The 13095-nt window shown below is 46.7% G+C and overlaps 1 protein-coding gene and 1 non-coding gene across 2 annotated transcripts in view; one reads left to right on the forward strand and one right to left on the reverse strand.

The window, feature by feature from the left end:
- LOC106585928 (anthrax toxin receptor 2) overlaps window positions 1-13095 on the forward strand; it is a 119093-nt gene that overhangs the window by 94661 nt on the left and 11337 nt on the right. The gene's annotated exons all lie outside the window — the stretch shown is intronic.
- Window positions 6406-6479, reverse strand: trnaa-ugc (transfer RNA alanine (anticodon UGC)). Its single transcript has one exon. It is a non-coding gene; the product is annotated as a tRNA-Ala (tRNA).

The raw sequence follows: 13095 nt of genomic DNA on the forward strand, positions 1-13095 counted from the left end.
TATTATGCAAATCAGCTGGGTCTTGCCTTTGGTTGGTAGTTAGTGGTTGGTGTTACACTGGAAGACATTAAGTAAGCAAATGGTTGTTTTTTTTGCCCTCAGTGTAACATGTCTCTGGTCTATCTGGGTTAGGTTAGGGTCAGTCTCTTCGTGTAACATCTCTCTGATATATCTGGGTTTGGTTAGGGTCAGTCTCTCAGTGTAATTGTGCCTCTGGTCTATCTGGGTTAGGGTCAGTCTCTCAGTGTAATTGTGCCTCTGGTCTATCTGGGTTAGCGTCAGTCTCTCAGTGTAATTATGCCTCTGGTCTATCTCTAATAGGAATTATTGAGGCTTTAGTTCAGTCTCTACATGACCAGGGTTTCCTATAAGCTATCATTACACCTATGTCTTGGGGGTCGGATTACACCTCATGGTTGGGTTACCAATTGGTTATCTCAAGCACTTTGATCATGATCATGTTCTCTCTAGTGCTAGATTATAAAATCACTTGTATAGTCATTTCAAATCAAATCAAAGTTTATTGGTCACATACACATGGTTAGCAGATGTTACTGCGAGTGTGGCGAAATGCTTGTGCTTCTAGTTCCCGACAGTGCAGTAATATCTAACAAGTAATCTAACAAATTCACAAGGACTACCTCATACACACAAATGTAAAGGGATGAATAAGAATATGTACATATAAATATATGGATGAGCGATGGCCGTGTGGCATAGGCAAGATGCAATAGATGGTATAGAATACAGTATATACATATGAGAAGAGTAATGTAGGATATGTAGATATTATTAATGTGGCGTTATTTAAAGTGACTAGTGATACCTTTATTAAGTCCATTTATTAAATGTATTAAAGTAGCCAGAGATTTGAGTCTGTATGTTGGCAGCAGCCTCTCTATGTTAGTGATGGCTGTTTAACAGTCTTATGGCCTTGAGATAGAAGCTGTTTTTCAGTCTCTCAGTCCCAGCTTTGATGCACCTGTACTGACCTCACCTTCTGGATGTTAGCGGGGTGAACAGGCAGTGGCTCAGGTGGTTGTTGTTCTTTTTGGCCTTCCTGTAACATCGGGTGGTGTAGGTGTCCTGGAGGGCAGATAGTTTGCCCCCGGTGATGCGTTGTGCAGACCGCACTACCCTCTGGAGAGCCTTGTGGTTGTGGGCGGAGCAGTTGTCGTACCAGGCGGTGATACAGCCCGGCAGGATGCTCTCAAATGTGCATCTGTAAAAGTTTGTGAGTGTTTAAGGTGACAAGCCAAATTTCTTCAGCCTCCTGAGGTTAGACGACACTACTACCACTGTAGTGTTATCTGCAAACTTGATGATTGAGGTGGAAGCATGCATGGCCACGCAATCATGGGTGAACAGGGAGTACAGCAGAGGGATGAGAACGCACCCTTGTGGAGCCCCATTGTTGAGGATCAGCGGGGTGGAGATGTTGTTTCCTACCCTCACCACCTGGGTGCGGCCCGTCAGAAAGTCCAGGACCCAGTTGCACAGGGCGGGGTCGAGACCCAGGGTCTCGAGCCTAATGACGAGTTAGGAGGGTACTATGGTGTTAAATGCTGAGATGTAGTCAATGAACAGACTTCTTACATAGGTATTCCTCTTGTCCAGATGGGTTAGGGTAGTGTGCAGTGTGATGGTGATTGCGTCGTCTGTGGACCTGTTGGCGCGGTAAGCAAAGTGGAGTGGGTATATGGTATCAGGTAGAGTGGAGGTGATATGATCCTTGACTAGTCTCTCAAAGCACTTCATGATGACAAAAGTGAGTGCTACGGGGTGATAGTCATTTAGCTCAGTTACCTTAGCTTTCTAGGGAACAGGAACAATGTTGGCCATCTTGAAGCATTTGGGCACAGCAGACTGGGATAGGGATTGGTTGAATATGTCCATAAACACTCCAGCCAGCTGGTCTGCGCATGCTCTGAGGACGCGGCTAGGGATGCCGTCTGGGTCGGCAGCCTTGCGAGGGTTAACACGTTTAAATGTTTTACTCACATTGGCAACGGTGAAGGAGAGCCCGCAGGCTTTGGTAGCAGGCCGTGTCAGTGGCAATGTATTGTCTTCAAAGCGAGCAAAGAAGTTAATTTGTCTGGGAGCAAGACGTCGATGTCCGCTACGGGGCTGTTTTTTTTTGTAATCCATGATTGACTTTAGACCCTGCCACATACGTCTCGTGTCTGAGCCATTGAATTGTGACTCTACTTTGTCTCTATACTGATGCTTTGCTTGTTTGATTGCCTTGCAGAGGGAATAGCTACACTATTTGTATCGGTCATGTTTCCAGTCACCTTGCCATAATTAAAACCAGTGGTTCGTGCTTTCAGTTTTGAGCGAATGCTGCCATCAATCCACGGGTTCTGGTTAGGGAAGGTTTTAATAGTCACAGTGGGTACAACATCACCGATGCACTTGCTAATATACTCACTCACTGAGTCAGCGTATACATCAATGTTATTGGCTGAGGCTACCCGGAACATATCCCAGTCCACGTGATCGAAGCAATCTTGAACCGTGGAATCCGATTGGTCAGACCAGCGTTGGATAGACCTGAGAGTAGCAATGGTCCAGAACGCTACCAGCCCGTGTTGCGCATTCGATATGCTGATAGAATTTAGGAAGCCTTGTTCTCAGATTAGCTTTGTTAAAATCCCCAGCTACAATAAATGCAGCCTCAGGAAACCGGGTGGCTGTACCAACTCTGACAACATATCCCGAGTGAGCCATGTTTCCGTGAAACAGAGATTGTTACAATCTCTCTCTGGAAGGCAACTCGTGCCCTAATTTCGTCCACCTTGTTGTCTAGAGATTGGACATTGGCGAGTAAAATGCTCGGAAGCGGTGGATGGTGTGCTCGCCTTCTAAGTCTGACCAGTAGGCCGCTCCGTCTGCCTCTCCTTCGGCGAACGCGTTGTTTTGGGTCGGGCCTCTGGGATTAGATCCCATGTCCAGGGTGGAGGCTCGAACAAAGGATCCGTTTCAGGAAAGTCGTATTCCTGGTCGTAATGTTGGTAAGTTCACGTCGATTTTATATCCAATAGTTCTTCCCGGCTGTATGTAATAACACTTGAGATTTCCTGGGCGAACAATGTAAGACATAATACATGAAAAAAACAAATGACTGAATAGTTTCCTAAGGACCTGAAGCGAGGCGACCACCTCTGTCGGCACCAGGCGATAACATTTTCCAATTGTTTAAGTACTTATTTGTGTGGTGCAGCTCTGTATTTGAACACAATGTCCTCTGTCACTCAATTACAAGCAGAGACAGTTTCCTGCTGAGCGGCAGGTTGGGAATCAATCCCTGCTGTTTGCGAATTGGACAAGGCTCCAGTACGTCGCTAGTCGCTAGCTATCCAAGCGCAATCCTACCATCCAAGCTCCATCTGATCCTCTTGGCATGCTTCCAGTCAGATCCCCCCCCCCCTTTCTCTACCTCCTCCACTCCTCCTGTCCTCTCCTCCTGTCCTTTCCTCCTGTCCTCTCCTCCTGTCCTGTTATGATTATTTCATCATTCTAAATTCTTTATGCTGGAGTGCTGTGGATTGGAATTAACCTTGGTAGAGCTAGGAGCCCGGGTTGGGTTGGGCTGAGCGTAGAGACATACATACAGACAGACACATAACCACTAGAGCTATTTGGCCGAGGCGGTGTGGCTCAGTCCCGGTCCCCCAGTTGGATTCCTCTCCTCCATTAGTGCCATCTGTGCCTTTCTGCTCCTGTCTGTGAGGCCCGCCCACGCCAGAACCACTGGTGTTTCTCTGGGACGACCAGGGACGGTGCCCAGAGCTACCCAGAGCTCTTAGCTGGCAATGATGTGCACTTTACTCTGACTGACTGAAACCAGGGGAGGGGAAAAGACAAGGGGAGAGAGAGAGGGAGAGCAGGCAGGATGGGAGGCATAGCATAGTGGGGCATGAAACAGTTTAAGGTACCTACTGTGTACGACGTACGGTTCTGTAGGCTTCAGGAGAATTTAACTTATCTCCGGACCAGCAAACAGGCAGCGCTGGTGTTGCATGTTGGGATGGAATGAATGTTTGGCGGGAAATCTTGTATGCGCGAACGATCTCAATGACTGTCCATTGATTCCATAGGGCCCAATCATGTGCCATGCCTGAGTTTTAACCTCCATTTAAACCATATTCGATCAAACTGTCCTCTTTTCTTTTCATGGGCTGGGTGGTAGCCTAGTGGTTAAGCAGTTGGGCCAGTAATCGTAAAAAGTTGCTGTTTCGAATCCCCGAGCTGACTAGGGGAAATCTGTCAATGTGCCCTTGAGAAAGGACCTTTACCCTAATTGTTCCTGTAAGTCGCTCTGGATAAGAGCCTCTAAATTATGTAAATGTCAGATGGTCCAGCGCCATGCTCAGACAATAGCTTTTATTTTTGGTGTAATTCTCCTTTATGGATAAGGCCTAAAACACAGGATAAAATATTGCTATGTCACATGATTGGGCCTAAAACACAGGATAAAATATTGCTATGTCACATGATTGGGCCTAAAACACAGGGTCAAAGGCCATCTAATCATTCTACTCACCGAAACCTCCTTGATGTTTAGTCCACTGAACAAAACAACACACTGAAACTGATACTCCAGTCGCAGAGAGTTACCCAGGTTACCGAAGAGGAGGACAAAGGTCAAATAGCCTCTTTTTAAAAACCTGACACAACAATGCATGTTACTTACAGTGAACCTGCCAGGAAGCATTTCATTGTGTGTATCCTGTACATATGACAAATAAACTTGACTTGAATTTGATTTGATGTTATACTCAGCCTCCCATTTTTACAGAGGACAGGAGGCTGACGTCAACCGTAAAGCTGCTAAAGTCTGTGGTTCGTGCCTGTCTCCTTAACCTGTAACAGATATCTATGTCAGTGCTGGCTGTTAGCAGTGCTGCTACAGTGATATATTGGATGAGGGGGATCAGTTGGATAACATCTATTTTCCTTTCTCCTCTCTGTAGTACGATCCCATGTCATGAACTAGAATGGGAGCCGATGATAAACTATCTGTAAACAGTATGACGCTGCCTGCCAGTGTCAATGTTTTTACTGATGGCTGTAGATTGAAAGACACAGTTCTCTACAGTATAGAGTATAGAGAATATGGTGCCATTTGGAATGCACTGTTTCAGTGTTGGGATTTAATGCCCCGGGTAAATTGCCACAACAAAGTTAATCTTAAGGGCTTCTCGTCCTGACATGGAGATATGTTATGGAGAGCGATCAGTGACACGTTTTATCAATGCTCACATGTAATGTATTTGTCCAAAATTGCACCATATTCCCTTCATAGTGCACCATTATTTTTATCAGGGTCCATATAGCTCTGGTCAGAAGTAGTACACTATACAGGGAGTAAGACTAGCTTTCCTCTACAGTATGCTAGGCTAGCTTTCCACTACTGTACACTAGGCTAGCTTTCCTCTACAGTATGCTAGGCTAGCTTTCCTCTACTGTACGCTAGGCTAGCTCTCCTCTACTGTACGCTAGGCTAGCTCTCCTCTACTGTACACTAGGCTAGCTCTCCTGTACTGTACGCTAGGCTAGCTTTCCTCTACTGTACACTAGACTAGCTTTCCTCTACTGTACGCTAGGCTAGCTTTCCTCTACTGAACATTTCGGTATCTTAGGGAGGTTAGCTGAATGTAATGTTATGACTATAATTACTGTTCCCTGAAAGAGGGAAACGAGGTACAACACACTGTGGGGAGTCACACTCTCACGGCTTCTGTTGAAAGATCTACAATCACGCCTGACAAGGCCAAAGAAATCTACACCTTGCTGGAAGCCCAGCCTTCCACAGGTTGGATTCATTCAATCAATAGCGCTTTTCACCGAGCCCAGGAACGGCGGTGCACGGCCAAATAGTTGCTGTGCCTCATTTCCCTCCTTCAGGGAACAGTAGTTATAGTCATAACTTTACATTCCCGATCAGTCAGTCAATTTCTGTTCAACAAACTATGGGGAAATATAATCACACCCCAAGCCGACTCCAACGGATACTAAGTGGAACGGCCCATGGCAGACTCCCCCCAGACCTGACCCGCATCAGATAAGGCAATCTGTGCATTGCCTTGTTCAGGGCAGAACGACAGAGTTCTACCTTGTCAGCTCAGGGATTCGAACCAGCAACCTTTCAGTTACTGGCCCAACACTCTGACCACTAGTCTACCTGCGTACAGCCCTATCGTGAAGATTTCCCTTGCAGACTGAATGGTAGCAATAACATTCGGAAGGTAAAGCTCTAACCATCAGATTGGCCCTCTTAATGGCCAGGCCCATAGGAACCAAATCTCCGGCCTTACATTTTAGTCATTTAGCAGACGCTCTTATCCAGAGCGACTTACAGTAGTGAATGCATACATTTCATACATTTTTTCCCCCCATACTTGTCCCCCGTGGGAATCGAACCCACAACCCTGGCGTTGCAAACACCATGCTCTACCAACTGAGCCACACGGGACCACACGGGCCTTGCTTGCCAAAACAGGTCCCTGCGCAACGGGAGTCTTCACGGATACCCCACCTAAAAGGCAAATTATCTACACAAACCAAGGCTGCCTGGGCCAATGGGCAGCGACAAGAATCAATGGTAAGCCCTCTCAGTGCACCCTCTCCAATGTGGGCTGAATCAGAACCACTGGCGGAAACACGTAAAGGAGGGTACGAGGCCACTGGTGCGCCAGAGCGTACGTTCTCAACGTGAAAAAAAGACGGCACTGCAAGTTTTCTCACAATGCGTAAGATCTACGTCAGTCCTGGCGAAAATGTCCCATACCTGGGAGAGCCTCCACACCTGATGAAGCGACCGGCGTTAGGCTGTGAGAGGAGTGGCTTGCACTCAGCACTAGAAGGGCTGATAGCCCCACGTGAACTACTTCCATCAAAGAAGACATCATCCCCAGTAGGCAGTGGTGAAAAATGCACTGCGACCCAGCTGAAATATGGCTAAGCAGAGCTGGAACCCGGACACCCCCTGTGGAGATAGAAAAGCGTGATACTTGAGTGAGCATTGCTCGAGACCCAGAAACGGAATACACTGAGGTAGAGTCAGACAGCGCTTTTTCTGTTTTCTTATGAAGACTGGATGTGTGTAACACTGCTTGCCCCCCTCGACTCCGCCACCACCAGCCAATCGCTGTAAAAGCCGGCGGCTCATGAGCATTCTAAGTTTGTAGATTCTGAGGTACTTGGTGAGGGCACGTAGGTGTAGAATTGGACAGAAAGTCCTGTACCATTTCGTATCCAGGAATACCGGCTGTACCAGCAGGTCCCGGTTCTTCGACATAGAAACCACTCAGATTGCCTGTTTCTGGAGACAGGAAGATATTTTCTACCTCAAAATTGGTGCTGAGGCCTCGGGAAATGTCAACTTGATGACGTTGCAGAAACATGGGGGATGCACAACAAATTGTAGCCTGTATGTATCCTGATGTCACTGTTCGCATTATCCAGGGCGACACTTCTCATTGCACGCCATTGGTCGTAGCAGACAGCGAGACTCCCGTGAAGTGTCATCTGAAGGAGGTTCTTCTTCCATTTCCACCACTCTTGAAAACTGTGCTTCTGAACATGGAAAAGGAACACTTCTCATCGAACTCACACACTTTTAACACCCGTGAACATTGTGGAACATCGGTTGAAAAAAACAGTGTATTCTATATGTGCCAAGGTCTGCCTAAAACCCAGCCCACTCTGGGTATCAGGGCTCCGGTGATCAGTGACGTGCCCTGATTGGCCATGCCACTTGGGGATACTGTTGTCACAACGAGCCTCACTCGGTTTATGATGAGCTCGGGTAACCGGCTGTCACCCTGCGCTGGACCGCACGCATTAAAAATAGACTCAGGGGGAAAGCGTTATTGTGGTGGTTACCCTACCGACTAGTCATAGGTATTGGCGACAAAGCGCCTTGTAACCTAGCTGGGAATGGGACAGACAGTTCTGAAAAACAGACCCTTTCTATTTTAACAGACAGAGGTGATTCGTAATATAATTCCAAGAATGAAAAGCATTGAACTGGAGTCAGACATCTCATTTGGGGGCATATATGAACTACAGAGACTGCATTTTGGATAATAGCATGGCCTGCTACCAACAGCTAGTGTTCTATAGAGCCCATAACCTGGCACTAGATACCCCATAGGGACTGGTGAGCTACAGGCAGGAATCAGGAATGAATCCCAGTATAAGCCACCTATGGGGAGGGGTGCCCCCTTGTGGACAGTGACCAAACTTGTCACTCTCACTCTGGGGAGATTGATATACCCCTTGAACCCTGTGAACACCGTGGAATGTAGGGTAACAGAGGGGGGCGGCATTTAAACATGGAAAAGCTTCCAATATACATTGTGATAGATGAAGCCTGGCGCCTTTACAGGCACAGGGGGCTCTGGCAATGGCTGACGTAGTACCCCATTTGCCAAACATGGGGACGTTATTGTCAAATACATGTTTTTTGCGGAGGGGCGCACCGGTCACTCAGACCCGTGCCAAGGCTCTGGGGGCTACTGCATCGGGGGTTCACGCAAACCCCTAGGGATGGGGTTGCCATAACGGCGGGGGAAAGCTAATAAGTTTCACTCGCCGGAAGTTAAGCATGCTAGCTGACATAAGCCGGCGCTAGTAGACCACCCAATCCATCTCCCAGCCGATGTACCGGCATCCGGGAAAAGAAAGGCGGTGTCGGTAATTCCAAGCTTCCTCAGAAAATGCTAAAGGTCTTTCCAAGGAGTTTATATGCCATACGTGGTAATGCAAATAACTCATTGGTTTGTGGTTAGAAAACATATGAGGACAAGTTCTAACTTCAGCACACAATGTCCAGGGGGTGAGAACGCTCCACCACTAAGGGACAGTTTAGTTGGTACAAACGTCTCGTGTTCCAATTATTTGTTTTAGTAGTGTGAATCGTTCCTGTTCACACCGAGGCGAAGAGCGGTATAATTGAAGGAATGAATCTGAGCCTTACTCATGTCACCTTTGGAAGGCGGGGCTTCCAGTGAGGCTTGGATTTCATTGGCCTTGTCATGCGTAATTGTAGATCCTTCAACCGAAGTCTCAAGAGTGCGTCTCCCCATAGTATGTGGTGCCCATGTTGACAGACTGAAAGGGAACAGATACCTCACAGCTGCCAGATTGGACTGGATCTATTTTGATATAGAGGAAAAAAAAGAGGTACAAAATAGGAAAGCACTCACACATCTGAATTTGCTTGTTGCGTGGGAAAGAAAATCAAAACTTGCACACTGAGCTTGCTAGTGTCACCTTTGTTTATTAAGCTTACGTATCGGCCTCAGCCTTCCTCAGACAGAGGTCAAAAGGAGTTATGTTCTAATGTCCTTTAGGGCTCTTCAACATATCTGGTTGTGTTAACGCTATCCCATTGATGTTGGCGGTATTTACTTTCTTCCTAGTACACAGCATGTACCTAGCTCTTGTATAAGTTGTATTTGTTTATTAATTAATTAAATATTTCACAGACATTTTAGTGATTTGACAAACCTCTCAAACAGAGTAAAATATACGTACACCTCCTTTTCGGTGAAAAAGGCGATAAAAGGCTGTTCCAACCAAGATCAAACTCTGTTGAGGGTGCAGGGATGGTCTGACTGGATTCGGAGTACTTCCAGATCCATCTCTTTTAATCGAATGGCATGCTCACGTTCCTGTTCTTGTCTGGCTGTGCGTTCTTCTGGTTCTATTCTGGCTGAATGTTCTTCTGGTTCTAGACTAGCTGTGTGTTCTTCTGGCTCTAGTCTGGCTGTATGTTCTTCTGGCTCTAGTCTGGCTGTATGTTCTTCTGGTTCTAGTCTGGCTGTATGTTCTTCTGGTACTAGTCTCGCTGCACGTTCTTCTGGTTCTAGACTAGCTGCACGTTCTTCTGGTTCTAGACTAGCTGCACGTTCTTCTGGTTGTAGACTAGCTGTGTATTCTTCTGGTTCTAGACTAGCTGTGTATTCTTCTGGTTCTAGACTAGCTGTGTATTCTTCTGGTTCTAGACTAGCTGTGTATTCTTCTGGTTGTAGACTAGCTGTGTATTCTTCTGGTTGTAGACTAGCTGTGTATTCTTCTGGTTGTAGACTAGCTGTGTATTCTTCTGGTTGTAGACTAGCTGTGTATTCTTCTGGTTCTAGTCTGGCTGTGTATTCTTCTGGTTGTAGACTAGCTGTGTATTCTTCTGGTTGTAGACTAGCTGTGTATTCTTCTGGTTGTAGACTAGCTGTGTATTCTTCTGGTTCTAGACTAGCTGTGTATTCTTCTGGTTGTAGACTAGCTGTGTATTCTTCTGGTTCTAGACTAGCTGTGTGTTTTTCTGGTTGTAGACTAGCTGTATTCTTCTGGTTGTAGACTAGCTGTATATTCTTCTGGTTGTAGACTAGCTGTGTATTCTTCTGGTTGTAGACTAGCTGTATGTTCTTCTGGTTGTAGACTAGCTGAATATTCTTCTGGTTCTAGACTAGCTGCACGTTCTTCTGGTACTAGTCTCGCTGCACGTTCTTCTGGTTCTAGACTAGCTGCACGTTCTTCTGGTACTAGTCTCGCTGCACGTTCTTCTGGTTCTAGACTAGCTGCACGTTCTTCTGGTACTAGTCTCGCTGCACGTTCTTCTGGTTCTAGCCGTTTTAACCAAATGGCCTGTTCACTAATCCTCTTCTGTGTGTTCTCTACCTCCTCTCATGTTCTTTATTCCCTCGTGTTCAAGATCTACCACTTCCGTTGCACCTATTCTCTTTCTGCCTCTATGTTCTCCACCTAGGCTCTATTCATCATCGTCCCTATGGGGTGTTCTCTACCACCCGTAGGACTCTATTCATCATCCTCCCTCTATGGGGTGTTCTCTACCACCCGTAGGACTCTATTCATCATCCTCCCTCTATGGGGTGTTCTCTACCACCCGTAGGACTCTATTCATCATCCTCCCTCTATGGGGTGTCCTCTACCACCCGTAGGACTCTATTCATCATCCTCCCTCTATGGGGTGTTCTCTACCACCCGTAGGACTCTATTCATCATCCTCCCTCTATGGGGTGTTCTCTACCACCCGTAGGACTCTTCATCATCCTCCCTCTATGGGGTGTTCTCTACCACCCGTAGGACTCTTTTCATCGTTCTCCCTCTATGGGGTGTCCTCTACCACCCGTAGGACTCTATTCATCATCCTCCCTCTATGGGGTGTTCTCTACCACCCGTAGGACTCTATTCATCATCCTCCCTCTATGGGGTGTTCTCTACCACCCGTAGGACTCTATTCATCATCCTCCCTCTATGGGGTGTTCTCTACCACCCGTAGGACTCTATTCATCATCCTCCCTCTATGGGGTGTCCTCTACCACCCGTAGGACTCTATTCATCATCCTCCCTCTATGGGGTGTTCTCTACCACCCGTAGGACTCTATTCATCATCCTCCCTCTATGGGGTGTTCTCTACCACCCGTAGGACTCTTCATCATCCTCCCTCTATGGGGTGTCCTCTACCACCCGTAGGACTCTATTCATCATCCTCCCTCTATGGGGTGTTCTCTACCACCCGTAGGACTCTATTCATCATCCTCCCTCTATGGGGTGTCCTCTACCACCCGTAGGACTCTATTCATCATCCTCCCTCTATGGGGTGTTCTCTACCACCCGTAGGACTCTATTCATCATCCTCCCTCTATGGGGTGTTCTCTACCACCCGTAGGACTCTATTCATCATCCTCCCTCTATGGGGTGTTCTCTACCACCCGTAGGACTCTATTCATCATCCTCCCTCTATGGGGTGTTCTCTACCACCCGTAGGACTCTATTCATCATCCTCCCTCTATGGGGTGTTCTCTACCACCCGTAGGACTCTATTCATCATTCTCCCTCTATGGGGTGTCCTCTACCACCCGTAGGACTCTATTCATCATCCTCCCTCTATGGGGTGTTCTCTACCACCCGTAGGACTCTATTCATCATCCTCCCTCTATGGGGTGTTCTCTACCACCCGTAGGACTCTATTCATCGTTCTCCCTCTATGGGGTGTTCTCTACCACCCGTAGGACTCTATTCATCATCCTCCCTCTATGGGGTGTTCTCTACCACCCGTAGGACTCTATTCATCGTTCTCCCTCTATGGGGTGTTCTCTACCACCCGTAGGACTCTATTCATCGTCCTCCCTCTATGGGAGGATTTTCCTTCTCTACCAAAGCAGTACAGACTAACTCTGACAGCTGCTTTTGAATCTGCATCTGAAACTTTGATGTCATAATGCTTTGCAATGATGAGCAGATTCATCTTTGTATATTTATCCAGTATCTCCCAAGTAGAGTTCCCCACAAATGCTCCCAAATCAAAATATTTGTAATTTACTTTTTGTATATTTTGCAACTTTCCACTGCTTCAGAGTGATTTTAGCAACTACAAAAAAAAAAAAAAAAAACTGGGACACATTTTGTTACGTTTCCCAATAAACTACAAATTGTCACACAACAGAAAAAAAAGAACTAACAAATGAGTCACTGATGGTTTTAAAATGGTTTTCTGGAAAGATCCCCACCACGGACTCCCACTAGATTTTCCTGATAACACCATGGACACCCACTATATTTGCCCGATAACACCACGGACACCCACTAGATTTTCCTGATAACACCATAGACACCCACTATATTTGCCCGATAACACCATGGACACCCACTATATTTTCCTGATAACACCATGGACACCCACTATATTTGCCCGATAACACCACGGACACCCACAGATTTGCCTGATAACACCATGGACACCCACTATATTTTCCTGATAACACCATGGACACCCACTATATTTGCTCCCCCCAAAAAAATTCAAACCCACACCAACTTAGGGAGTGAAAATAAATGTGGAACAACCCAAACACGGAGACACAAAATAAATGTCTTTGTGTTCACAAACTGAAAGAGGGTGTAGTAGTCTAGTTCTTCCGACATCTATCATGTAAACTGGGACATTGGCTCTGTGGCTCTTTAAATATCAGCTGTGCCGGCACAGGTGAAACTAACGACTGAGTAACGAGGCGACAGGTGCAACACATCCTGACCAACAAGGACGACTGCAATCATGTCCACGGC

The sequence above is a fragment of the Salmo salar genome, chromosome ssa24 (assembly GCF_905237065.1).
Source record: "Salmo salar chromosome ssa24, Ssal_v3.1, whole genome shotgun sequence".
Taxonomy (NCBI): domain Eukaryota; kingdom Metazoa; phylum Chordata; class Actinopteri; order Salmoniformes; family Salmonidae; genus Salmo; species Salmo salar.